Here is a 12266-nt window from a genome sequence, read left to right as displayed (position 1 = left end):
CCGGCGTCGTGACGTCATCACGCCCTCCCGGGCGCTCGGCCTCGCCGGCCTGCGTCACCCCAGCCGGGGTGGGGGGCGGGGCTCCGAGGGGCTCGGTTCGGAGCCGGGTTGCCGGGGCTCCAGGGGCCCCGGAACCGGGATAAGTAGACGGCCACCGCGGCGGAGGGGGGCGGGGTGGAGCGTGCCCTGTATTTTCCATACGGGTTCCGGGGCCCGGTAAAGGCGCGCCGAGAGCAGAGGAAAGTGCGGCGGCCCTGGAACCTGGATATCGCGCGAGGCAAGCCGCGCGCGGGCGGGCGGGCTATGGCGCAGGCGGGTTGCGGGGCCGGCGCTGGTGGCGGGGCCCGGTGCATGGCGGTCTGTCGGCGGAGTCGCCCTCGGGGGGCTGTCAGGTTGGTGGCTGTGGGGAGAGTGGGTCCACCATGCCCAAGGCGGGAGGCTGGGCGGACGCAGGGCCCTGGGAAGATCCCGAGCCCGTCGTGCCCACCCTCCTCCGGCCCTAGCCCGGCGGCCGGGCCACTGGACGGCGGTCCGGCCCCTCCCCCACCTAGGGTCCCTTCCCCTTCGTTCCCACCTGCGACTCCTCCCCCACGACTCCCAAACCCCACCCCGTGACTGTGCCCGCCTCCACCTCTGTGACCCCACACCCCACCCACTGACCCCCACAGGTGACCCTTAATTCTTAGTCATATAATGCTAACCCCAGTACTTCTCAGGGACCCACCAACCCAGTGACTCACACGGCCCCAAGATCCCCACATCCCTCCTTGATGACCCCCAAGCCTCCCCCAGACTCCCCTGTGTTCCCCACAAACTTAGTGACTCCCTTCAAACCACTCTAACCACTCGTAAAATCATACACCAATAGTTTCCCACCCACTCATCTATGTAACCTTCAGCCTTTGCCCTGTAACCCTGTGATTCTCAGTTCCATGCTCTTCATTCGTCTAAAATCACCCAGCTGGCATCCCTCTCTCCCTCAGCCCTCCAGTGTCAATCAGCACATGACCTACAAGTGTCCCAGCACAGTTGTGGTGCTGAGGAGGATATAGAGATGAATATGAAGTAGCAATAATTGGAGGCATCAGAGAATTCTGGATTGAGTGTGTGGTCCGAGGTTCAAGTCCCCATTCTGCCACTGCTGTACTTTGGAACCTGGGAGAAGTCCCTTCCTCACTCTGGGCGTCAGTATTGTGATGAGGTTGGACTAGATGATCTCAGAGTTTCCTTCCAACTGTGTAATTCTGCAATTCTCAGTCAAGATGGTTGTTTGCAATCATTTCTGTACCCCCACCCTAGAAGCTTGGTCTTATAAACTCACCCCATGGTCCTCCTGCTTTGTGAATCTTTCCCCCTTGTTCGCATGACCCTCTACACTCTTAATTGCCCATACTCTTTCCTCTTGATTAGGCCCCATCAGTTGGCGTGTTTGCAAAGCAGTATAGAGAGGACTTCAACTCTGGGCATTGATATCATAAATCTAGGTTCCAGTCTTAACTGGACGTCAGCCCTGGGGCTTTTGGCACACCATTTAGCTAGTCTGAAGCCTCAGTCTCCACTTCTGCTAGGAGAAGATGATAGTAGTGTCTGAGCAACACATGCACTTGGCACCATGCTTCTCACATGCGTAACCTTTATGCATAAGTTCTTATTTTTACTGAGGAGCACCTGTGGGTCTTACTCTGTCCCAGGTGCAAGGGGTTCAACAACGAACAAGTGATCCATACCTTGTACTACTCCCTGACATCTTGGAATCCCCATCCTCTTCACCTCTGCTGAGGCCCTCTCTCTTCTTCACTTCTGGTTTTTGTTTTTGTTTTGTTTTTGTTTTTTTTTGGAGGGGGGTTTACCGGGGATTGAACTTGGGGCACTGGACCACTGAGCCACATCCCCAGTCGTATTTTGTATTTTATTTAGAGCAAGGGTCTCACTGAGTTGCTTAGTGCCTTGCTTTTGCTGAAGCTGGCTTTGAACATGCCATCCTCCTGCCTCAGTCTCCTGAGCCTCTGGGATTACAGGCATGCACCACCGCACCTGGCACTTCTGCTTTTTTTTCAACACTTGTACTGCCTTAATAGTAATAGGCATTTTGAGCACCTACTGTATACCAAGCTTTGTATATATAAAAGTTAAATATACCTATCAATAGGCCCAAGAGATTATTATATTCACCATTTCCTCTCCCTTCTTTTTTTGGGTGAGGGGGATTTGGTTTTAAAAGAAATACTACTGAAACTCACACTGCTATTAGCAGAACTGGAATTTAAGCCCAGTCTTCAAAAAAACCCCTTACACCCTCACAGAACTCTGTTATCTAATAACTCAACATCAACTCATTCATGTCCCCCAGGGTTTTATTACCCTTGGCCCCTTCCTATTGTTCATGGCTTTTGATCCTTTATTCCCTGAAAACCTCTGTACCTTATGTGGAATGGAAAATGTCTTTCAGGTGCATAACTAAGTCCTCTATAACAAAAGATTAGCAAGAGAAAAGCATACAAGTTTACTTAACATAACTTTTACATGGCATGAGGCCTTCAATAGAGAAATGAATACCCAAAGAAAAAGTTAAATCTGTGTATTTTCGTGCTAGGTTTGTGTGAAAGGTGGATAGTTGTGGAGAAATAGAGTAGGGCCCAAAGAGTGTGATCTCATGGTAACAAACCAGGGAAGCCACAAGCCCTCTTTGTTCGGTTCTTCTCTGTGACCCTGTATCTCAAAAATAGGACAGTCCTGGGGCTGGGGTTGTGGCTCAGTGGTAGAGCACTTGCCTCGCATGTGTGAGGCACTGGGTTTGATTCTCAACACCACATATAAAGAAATGAATAAAGGTCCATCAACATCTAAAAAAATATTTTTAAAAAATAGGACAGTCCTTTGGGTCCAGGGAAAGCACCTATCACATGAGGACCTTATGACTTGCTTCAGGGAGAAAGCTGGGGAGAAGGTGAGACATTTTCTCAAATTGCCTGTTTTGGGGTAGCATGTCCTGAGCCTAATTAACATTAACACCGCTCCACATCCTTTGCCCAGCTATAGGTCCTTGGAGCTCCCAGCCCTCACCGCACCATCTCACCCTGGAGTGTCTCCAACCTCACTGGTGCTTTACCCCCAGTCTTCATCCTGGTAGGTCCCTTACCCCCAGGAATCCATGTGTCCATATATGCTGTGAGACTATATCCCAGTCTTTTCCCATGATTCCTTCCTGTTTTCAGTCTCAATGTTCTAACTCCTCTCCCCACCTCTGCCATCCTCAACCACATCCATTTCTTGAAACCTTCATCTAGTGACTTCTGATGTGCCCATCTTCAGTGAAATGAGCCTTTCCATCCCAACATGACCCCATTCTTCATAATCTATATGGCCTCCCATCCTAAAATCCTTGCACTTCACACCCCTCTCCAATATCCCATTCTCTTGGTGTCTGCCCTCATTTTCATCAGTGATCACCTTTTCAAACTGAAATTGTCTTTCACCTTCCCTCTCCCTGTCTTTCTCACATGCTCTCCTTCCTCTTCTCTTTTTTGTCTCCCTAATAATCCTCTCTTCACCAATCTTGATAATGAATTTATTATAGTGTAAATCTCCCCCCCAACCCCAACTATGCCCCTTTACTCTCTTGTACATCTAACTTCAGGGCCATGTGAAACCCTGCTGCTTCCAGCCCACCTTCCTTCACACCAAACTTCATCAGCCTTTTGGTTTGCCCAGAGACCTATATAAATGTGTATATATATACTCTTCTCTGGCAAGTTTGATGGCTTCTGATAGTAGATCACCAAGATCTTGGTCTTGTAGGTAGCAAGGAAAGAACCATTTGAAATGCTGTAGAATAGATCTAGCTGTGTCTCCTGGACACACTCCCACTGTCCTGTCCTATTTATGAAGCTGCTAGCTGTATGTGCCCTCAGGGTAGAATGCTTTGAGTGTCAATCTCCCTGGTATTGAATTAGCCCCATTGTTTTCCAATCCCTTGGCAGAACTTTCCACTCCCTCCCACTGGAAGCTGGATGGTGAGTAGCAACTGTGACATTAAAGATCTATATCCCAAAGTCTATTCTGTGTGGGTCACCAAATTCCCAGGTCTCCTGTAATAAACTTACTGACTGTACAGCAATAGATATAGCAGAAAACAAAACTACAGATAGAAAGGGGTATATCCTGAGGGCTACAAACTGTGTGGATGGATTTAAAAGAATTTTTGCCCTAATTTTGTTTCATCTTTCTTAGGGCACAGAACATATTTTGCCTTATATTTTAGTTATCGGTGTATTTCTCTTTTGCCACCCTGTGATTTCCTTGAGAACAGAGGCTGGTTTTTCTTTATCTTCTGTCATCTTAATAGTGTCTCTTATATTAGAAGATAGTCAGTAAATACTTATTGAATTAAATTAATTCAGAAGTTCAAACAAGTGCAAACAAGTAAAAAAACAGATTGTGCCTAAATTTTGTGGCCACAGCCCATTTCTCCAAAGCCTTCCAAGCATGATAATGGGCAAGTCCTTTGATTTAGACAGTCTGGAACTTAGCCATTTCCTTTTTTAGTCATTGTTCTGCCAGGGAAATAAGTGCTTTACTTTTAAATTTTTGTTTATTTATTTATTTATTTTTAGCTGTATTTTGGTAAGACTAGAGAGGTTGCTTGGCAGTTGTTAGACTACAGTGGTAACAAGGTCAGAGTATGTCTTATAGATTTGTTCTCAATGAAACAGCTAGGAGAAATATTTAATAGAGGACAGAGAGGATAAGAGAATAGAGGAAAACAACGGGCAAAATGTTGGAAACTGTAGAAGTTTAGTAATGGTTTCATGAAGTTCATTATACTATTTTTTTCTGCTTTTGTGCATGTTAGAAATCATAATAAAAAGTTTTGGGAGGGCAGCTAGATGAACAAATACAAATTTAGCACTGTTGCTTGGAAAACCTCAAACCAAATGAGCTGCTGTTACTCTTACCAATAGATAGTCCTATTATCTAGATTAAGTATTTTTAGTTCTATCTCTAACCACTTCTGTTTGCAAGATATGAGGAGGCTAAATTTAAAAAGTAACACTCTTGCTGCACATGCCTGTAACCCCAGCTACTCAGTAGGCTGAAGTAGAAGGATGGCAAGCTTGAGGCCAGCCTGGGCAACTTAGCAAGACTCTGTCTCAAGATAAAGAGGGCTGGTAATATACCTCAGTGGTAAAGCATGCCTGGGTTCAATCTCCAGTACACAAAAATAATAAATAAGCAAGTGAAATATATATTTAGAAAATGAAGCAGAAAAGAGTGTGCCAAAAGTCTGCATATTATAATTTTGCAGGGGGGGTATTATAATTTTAAATAGAATGGCCTTGGAACATCTTGCTTAAAAAAGTAGCATGTCTTTAGCAAAGACATGAAAGAAGTTAGGCAGTGAGCTAAGTGTATATTGGGGAAAAGTTTATTCCAGTTAGGGTAAATAGCAAACTCAAAGGCCCTGAGGAAGGATTGATCTGGTATATTGGATAAACATGAAGAAGCTGGCCAGTATGGCTAGAGTAGGACAAGAGAGGGGAAGCCTCAGGAGATGTTGGGGTGGGGATGGATTGGGGGTGCTGGGTCTTATAGGCCATTGGCTCTTATTGTGAATTACAAGTGATATCTGAGCCATTAAAGGAGTCTCAGTAGCTAAGTGACATGATCTGACTTTTGTTTTGAAAACATCATTCTGGCTGCTATGTTGAGAATAACCAGTAATGGGGCTTATGAGGGAAAGTGTTTAAGAGGCTACTACAGTGGTCCACATGAGAAGTTGGTGGCTCACATCCAAAGTTAAACAGTGGAAGAGTGAAAAGCAGTTGGATTCTGGACTCACTCTGTAAAGGGAGCCGGTGGAATTTGCTGATGGACTGGATACGGCAAATGAAGGAGATGTTGAGGATGACTCACATAGTTTTGGCCTGAGTGACTGAAGAGTGAAATTCCCCTTTACTGAAATGGAACTGGGAAGGGGCAGATTGTGAAAGGAGGTGAATAGTTCCCTGTTAATATGTCACATGTGAGATGTTTCTTGGACATCCAAGAGTTATTGAGAAGCAGCTGGATAGACAAGTACATTGGACCCTAGTAAATAATCTGTTTTTAGTACTGAGCAAGAGAATGGAGTGTGGTGGGAAGAACATTGGCAGTTTAGGTGTCAGGCTGTGCTCTGCTTCCAGGTAGCTGTGTGATCCTTTGGGACTCCTCCAGCAGTGCTGGCCTCTTCATCTGCCAGATGACTGCTGGCCAGAAATGAGCTGTCTCCTCAGCCCTTCCTATTGTGAGAGTTGAATAATTAAGTGTTTAGAGTAAATGAAATGATATATCTATGTATTGAGAGCATTTTGAAAACTGCTGAGCTCTACTTGGAGTAGTGGTTATCGTAGTTAGAGTCCTTCCTGTGTTTGATAAAGTAATACCCAGCTATGCCTGCCATTTGCTGGGGGATATGCTGCAGGAGGATATGATGGTGGAGATGAATCTGCACCTTCATGGAGCACTGCAGACAAGCCCCCTCTGGTGTATTTCACTGCTAAATGCAGAGGGAACATGGGGCTGGAGCCTGGTGGTGTGGTGTGACCGTAGCCAGGGAACGCTTGTTCTTGAACTGAATCTGGGAGGAAACAATGAATGGGGGATGCACAGAGACAGGCAGGATGTTTTGTCAGGTGAGAAAAGTGGCCAGCCTCGGGCCAGGGATATAACTCGGTGAAAGATTAGGGGTTCAATCCCCACCACCCCCCACAAAAAAAAAAAAAAAAAAAAAGGAAGTGGGATGGTCAGCCTAGCCAGGGCTAGGACGAATTGGGAATGGTAATATGGCTGGGAAGGGATAGGCTGATAGGCTTCACTTCCTTCCCCCCCTTTATTCATTCACTCAACATTTAGTCCTTTTCTAGGAGCTTCTGTTAAGAAGTTCATCATTTTATAATAGATAAAATCTGGTCTCAGAAGTTTTGGTCAGATCTAATTCACAATGAGTAAAATTGAATCAGTATTCAAATTTGAGTTAAACACTCAGCTGTGTAACCAAATGGTATTCATATTTGTGGGTACATTCTTTGTAAGGTGCTAATTAAGCCACAACGGCATGCTTTCCAGGAACTTAAGTTATTATCAGAGTGACAAAAAGTAAGAGTGTATTATTTTCCCCTAAGAATCAGGTGTCAAGGAAAACACATATTGTGGCAGCATAATCCTTGATCTGCATCTGGACGCTGTCTTGTGTCACTTATATGATTATTCAGTAGGGTACCCCCTTACCCATGTAAGTGCATCCCCAGTGGGTGCACTTTTTTCCTATAAATACATATACACATTTAATGCCTTATCTTTCTTAACTAAGCATTGTCACACACTGTGACCTTACCTTTTGCAGTTTGAGGTGCAACAGCAAAACTAACAAGAATTTCTTTTTCCTTCTTTACAATTTCAGGGGTGAAAAATTGTTCTTACCATGATCTTAGCAACCTCAGCATATAATTTTTCTAGAACTAGGGTATTGTAGCTCAATAGTAGAGCACTTGTCCATCATGCTCCAGGTCCTGGGTTCAATCCCTAGCACTGGGAAAAAAAAATTTTTTTTTCTTATTAAGCTAAAAACTTTCACCTTTTCACTTAAGAGAGGCACTTTATGACTTCTCTGCATATTGAATTGGCATCACTGCTCTTGCACTTGGGGCTGCTATTACATAAGGATTACTTCAACACAAGCACTGCTGTGGAGATCTGATAACTGAGATGGCTACCATATGACTAATGAGAGGGTAGCATACACATGTCCAGTGTGGATACTCTGGACAAAAGGATAATCCGTGTCCCAGGTGGAATGGAGCAGAATGGCATAGATTTCATCACACAGCATACAATTTAAAACTTATGAGAAATTTTACATTTAATATTTTCAGACCATGATTAACTGGGTAACTGAAGCCTCAGAAAGCAAAAACCTATAAGGGGCAAGTTTCTTTGTCCAGATAAATAAGAATATAAGATAGAGCTCATCCTAATTGATAGGTCACACACAAAATTAGAGTGTATGTAATCATCTACCACTTAATGAAATGGGGAAATTTTGTCCTGGCAAGTGGGGGGGGAAAAACAAAAACAGATACAAATTTAAGTGCAGCTAAAGCCATCATCTCTAACTAATGATCTCAACCTGCTTCAGGTGCTGTTTCCTAAAATTACAAACCAACCTCTGACTCTGACAGTTATCAGTCAAGCTATAGAGACTTGAAAGTCTCATGAATCCTGGTCAGTGTTTGTTTTGCTGATAGAAGCACAGAAAGATCTGTGATGTTGAGTAGGTGTTTCAAAGCTTCATGGCCTGTTCGAGACTGTCACCAACCATAAGTCAGAGTGCTTCCTCTAGTGCCTCTGGTTTAACACCCCCAGAGCTTACCCTCCAGTGATTGTTCATCTCTGATCTCACTGTACAATTGTTCATTTGTAGGAATTCCCTATGGTTGATAAAGCATGAGATCCAAATAAATAAGAACAAAGTAACTGGGGGTGCCTTGGGATTGTAGAACTCACCTGAGGCTTGGATGCAAGGGATATAGCCAGGGTTCCCTCAGGTTTTCTCTGGCAGGGGACCATACTCAACTTAGGAAGTACTGTCCTGGGACCACACGGAACAGTAGGGAGAAAAGTAGTCCTTGCTTAATAGACCACTACTTCAGCAGACCAAACCACATGAGCAGGCTGAGAACACACACGTATTGGAGCCAGTATGTCCTCAAGTCCTGTATAGATGCACTGTTGCCTCATCATCGACTTGACCGGCTTTCATTTGGTATTCCGTAATGGCATCCATGTATTGTGAAGCTAAATTTCAGATGTGATTTGCTACAAACCTGTAACACAGAGTTCATCCTATTGTTACTGGATTGTTTATAACTCATGATTGGAGAACATAGATATTCCTGTACCCAGCAGAGAAGCATAACGTGTGCTTTTAGATTTAACTTTTAAATTCTTTTATTTATTACATTTACATAAGTAATATGTTCTTAAGGCTTAATTTTTTAATATAAAAGATATACATTGAAAAGTCACTCTTCCATTATCGCGTTCCAGTCACTCAGTTCCTTCCACAGATAACCCTGTTTATTAGTTTCTTGACTGTCCTTTCACAGATTTTTTTTTTTTAATGTCAATGGGTGGCACACAAAAGGCACCATTTTATACCTTGTCATTTTTATTTCCTATAGTTTAGAGAGCACTCCATGTCAATAGGCGAGGATCTCCTTGTTTATTTATATCTGCATAGTGTGGAATTTCCATATATATATATTTATGCTGTTTCCAATTTTTTGCTATTATTACATGCAGGGATACTGTGACTAACCTTGAACATGTGCCATTTTTTAATTTGTTCTTTTTAGATATACATGACAGTAGAGTATATTCTGACATTATACATACAAAGAGTGTAACTTATTCTAATTAGGATCCCATTTTTCTAGTTGGACATGATGTGGAGTTTCATTGGTAGTATATTCATATTGGAACATAGAAAAGTTGTGTCAGATTCATTCCACTGTCTTTTCTATTCTCATATCCCCTCCTTTCCCTTCATTCGCCTTTGTCTAATCCACTGAGCTTGTTTCTTCCTCTCTCCCCCCATTGTGTGTAGTAGAGAGAATATTTGACTTTGGTTTTCTGGAATGGCTTATTTCACTTAGCGTAATAGTCTCCAGATCCATCCATTTACCAACAAAAGTCATAAAGTCATTCTTTTTATGACTGAGTAATATTCCATTGGGTATATGTACCACATTTTCTTTATCCATTCATCTCTTGATAGGCACCTAGGTTAGTTCCATACCTTAGCTATTGTGAACTAAGTTGCTATAAACATTGATGTAGCTGCATCACTGTAATATGCTGATTTTAAGTCCTTTGGGTCTATACTGAGGAGTGGGATAACTGGGTCAAATGGTGGTTCCACATTTTCTGAGAATCTCCATATCGCTTTCCAGAGTGGTTGCACTATTTTGTAGTACCACCAGCAATGACAATGTATCTTTTCCCCCACACCCTCGGAACATGTGCCATTTTTACACATGTAGACTAGATATGAAACCTGCTAGGTCAGATGGTATATGCAGTTGTAATTTTGAATGATATTGCCTAACTATGGAGATCACACCAATGTAATCTCCCACTGAAAGTCTGACTGCCTCTTTCCCCACAGCCTCATAGGCATTGCTTTGAGTTCAGATCTTCTTTCTGAAGATCTAGTAGGATACTGAATCACAAGGTCCCACCATGACACTCTTGTACAAGTCAAAACATTCCATTTGTAGAATATTGCTTTAAAAATATATCCAAGAGTAACTGCACTTCTGGTGGTTATATGGGAAAAAAAAGAAAACTCCTAGAAGGAGAAGTTCACCACCTCAGTATTTATGCTGGCATGAATTAAAAGAGGAGTAAGATTTTTTCTTTGAGGACCTGGAGAGATGGGTGTAGAATTAATAGGAAGGTTATGGGGGAGAATTAAGGAAAATCCCAAAAGGATAAGTGTTGTCAACCAAGCAATCAAGTTTAGTGTAGAACTGCCTCTCTGCCCAATGCTGGTGTCTTTCAGTTAAACTTTTTTTTTTTTTTTTTTTTTTTTTTGGTGCCAGGAATTGAACCAGGGCCTCTCACATGCTAGACAGGCACTCTACCACTGAGCTACCTCCCCTGGCTCTTCAACCATTTTATTTTTAAAAAATTGTATCCCATTTGGCACAACTGTTCATTTGTTTTTGGTCTCTTCTGGCCTTGTCTGAATTGGAGTTGAGTTTTATGCAAGTTGGAACTAGGTGAATGTTCAATCTTGTTTTTTTCACTTACTGTTAATTGCTAAACTCTCTCCATTAATCCAGATGGGCTTCATAGTTCTTATCTAAAATATTTAAACAAGAATCATTATGTAAGTAACTCTTGTCTTTTGTCCATTCTTTTTGTGGGATGAATTATGAAGACAGGTTATTAGATCTTGAATGGTGAATCTTTCCTGGTGGGGTTAAGCATTAACAGACTGTTCTCTTGAGAGCCAGAAGCAACCTCCAGTGCCGTCAGCAAGACACACTTGTGCTTGTCTGCCTTGCCAGGTTTGATTGTTGGATTTGGATTTATTTTTGATTAACAGATTATTTCCTAAATAGTTTTAAGTTTACAGAAAAATTGAGCAGAAGTTCCCATATATCCCCTCCCATTTTATTATTAAAACATGTTGCATTGTCATGGTATATTTGTTACAATTGATGAACAATATCAATACATCATTGATAACTGAAATCCATAGTTAACATTATGGCTCACTTTGTATTGTGCATTCTATGAATTGATTCAAACACATAATGTCATAATGTCATGTATCCACTCTTACAATATCATACAGAAGAGCTTTACTGCCCCCTCAAGCCTCCTGTGCTTCACCTATTAATTCTTCCCTCCCTTACTCTGAACTTCTAGCAACCACTAATCTTTTTATTGTCTCTATAATCTCTCCCAGAATGTCATAGAGTTGGAAATCATATTGTATACAGCCTTTGCAGACTGTTTCTTTCAATTAACAGAATGCATTTAAGGTTCCTCCACGTCTTTTTGTGACTTGATAGCTTTTTTTTGTTTGTTTGGTTTGGTTTGGTTTGGTTTTGGTTTTGGCACCAGGGATTGAATCAGACACATTTTACCACTGAGCTACATCGCCAGCCCTTTTATTTTTATATGATTGATTGATTGATTGAGACAGGGTATTGCTGGTTGCTGAGGCTGGCCTCAAACTTGGGATCCTCCTGCCTCAGCCTCTGGGTTGCTGGGATTATAGATGTGTACCACCATGCCCAGCTTATAGCTCATTTATTCTTGTTGCTGAATAATATTCCATTGTAAGGATGTACTATAGTTTATTGAAGGACATCTTGGTTGCTACCAGTTTTGGGCAGCTATAATTAAAGCTGCTATAAATGTTTATGTGCAGGTTTTTTTTCTGTGAGACATAAGTTTTCAACTAATTTGGGTAAATACCCAAGGAGCATGATTGCTTTATGGATCATATGGTAAGAGTATGTTTAGATTTGTAGAAACTGCCCAAGTGTTTTCCAAAGTGCCTGTTCTATTTTGCGTTTCCATCAGCAGAGAATGAGAATTCCTGTCACTCCACCTCCTTGCCAGCTTTTGATGTTGTCAGTGTTCTGGATTTTCACCATTCTAATAGTTGTGTAGTGGTATCTCATTGTTTTTATTGGCAGTTTTCTAATAAC

At 42.4% G+C, this 12266-nt stretch overlaps 1 protein-coding gene across 5 annotated transcripts in view; it reads left to right on the top strand.

Annotated features, from left to right (window-relative positions):
• The first annotated feature begins 89 nt into the window (after positions 1-89).
• Positions 90-12266, top strand: part of Znf76 (zinc finger protein 76) — a 31902-nt gene continuing 19725 nt past the window's right edge. The window contains exons 1-3 of one of the 5 annotated variants that reach the window (XM_047559566.1): positions 92-392; positions 2869-2947; positions 3034-3126. The gene's annotated coding sequence lies outside the window, so the exon portion shown is untranslated. Of the gene's footprint in view, positions 393-2868; positions 2948-3033; positions 3127-12266 lie in introns of all 5 variants that reach the window. The other 4 variants (XM_047559567.1, XM_047559570.1, XM_047559568.1 and 1 more) reach the window with 4 other exon arrangements.

Source organism: Sciurus carolinensis, chromosome 7 (assembly GCF_902686445.1).
Source record: "Sciurus carolinensis chromosome 7, mSciCar1.2, whole genome shotgun sequence".
NCBI classification, from domain to species: domain Eukaryota; kingdom Metazoa; phylum Chordata; class Mammalia; order Rodentia; family Sciuridae; genus Sciurus; species Sciurus carolinensis.
Note: the sequence above shows the minus strand (reverse complement) of the source record. Positions and strands in the feature narration are given on the sequence as shown.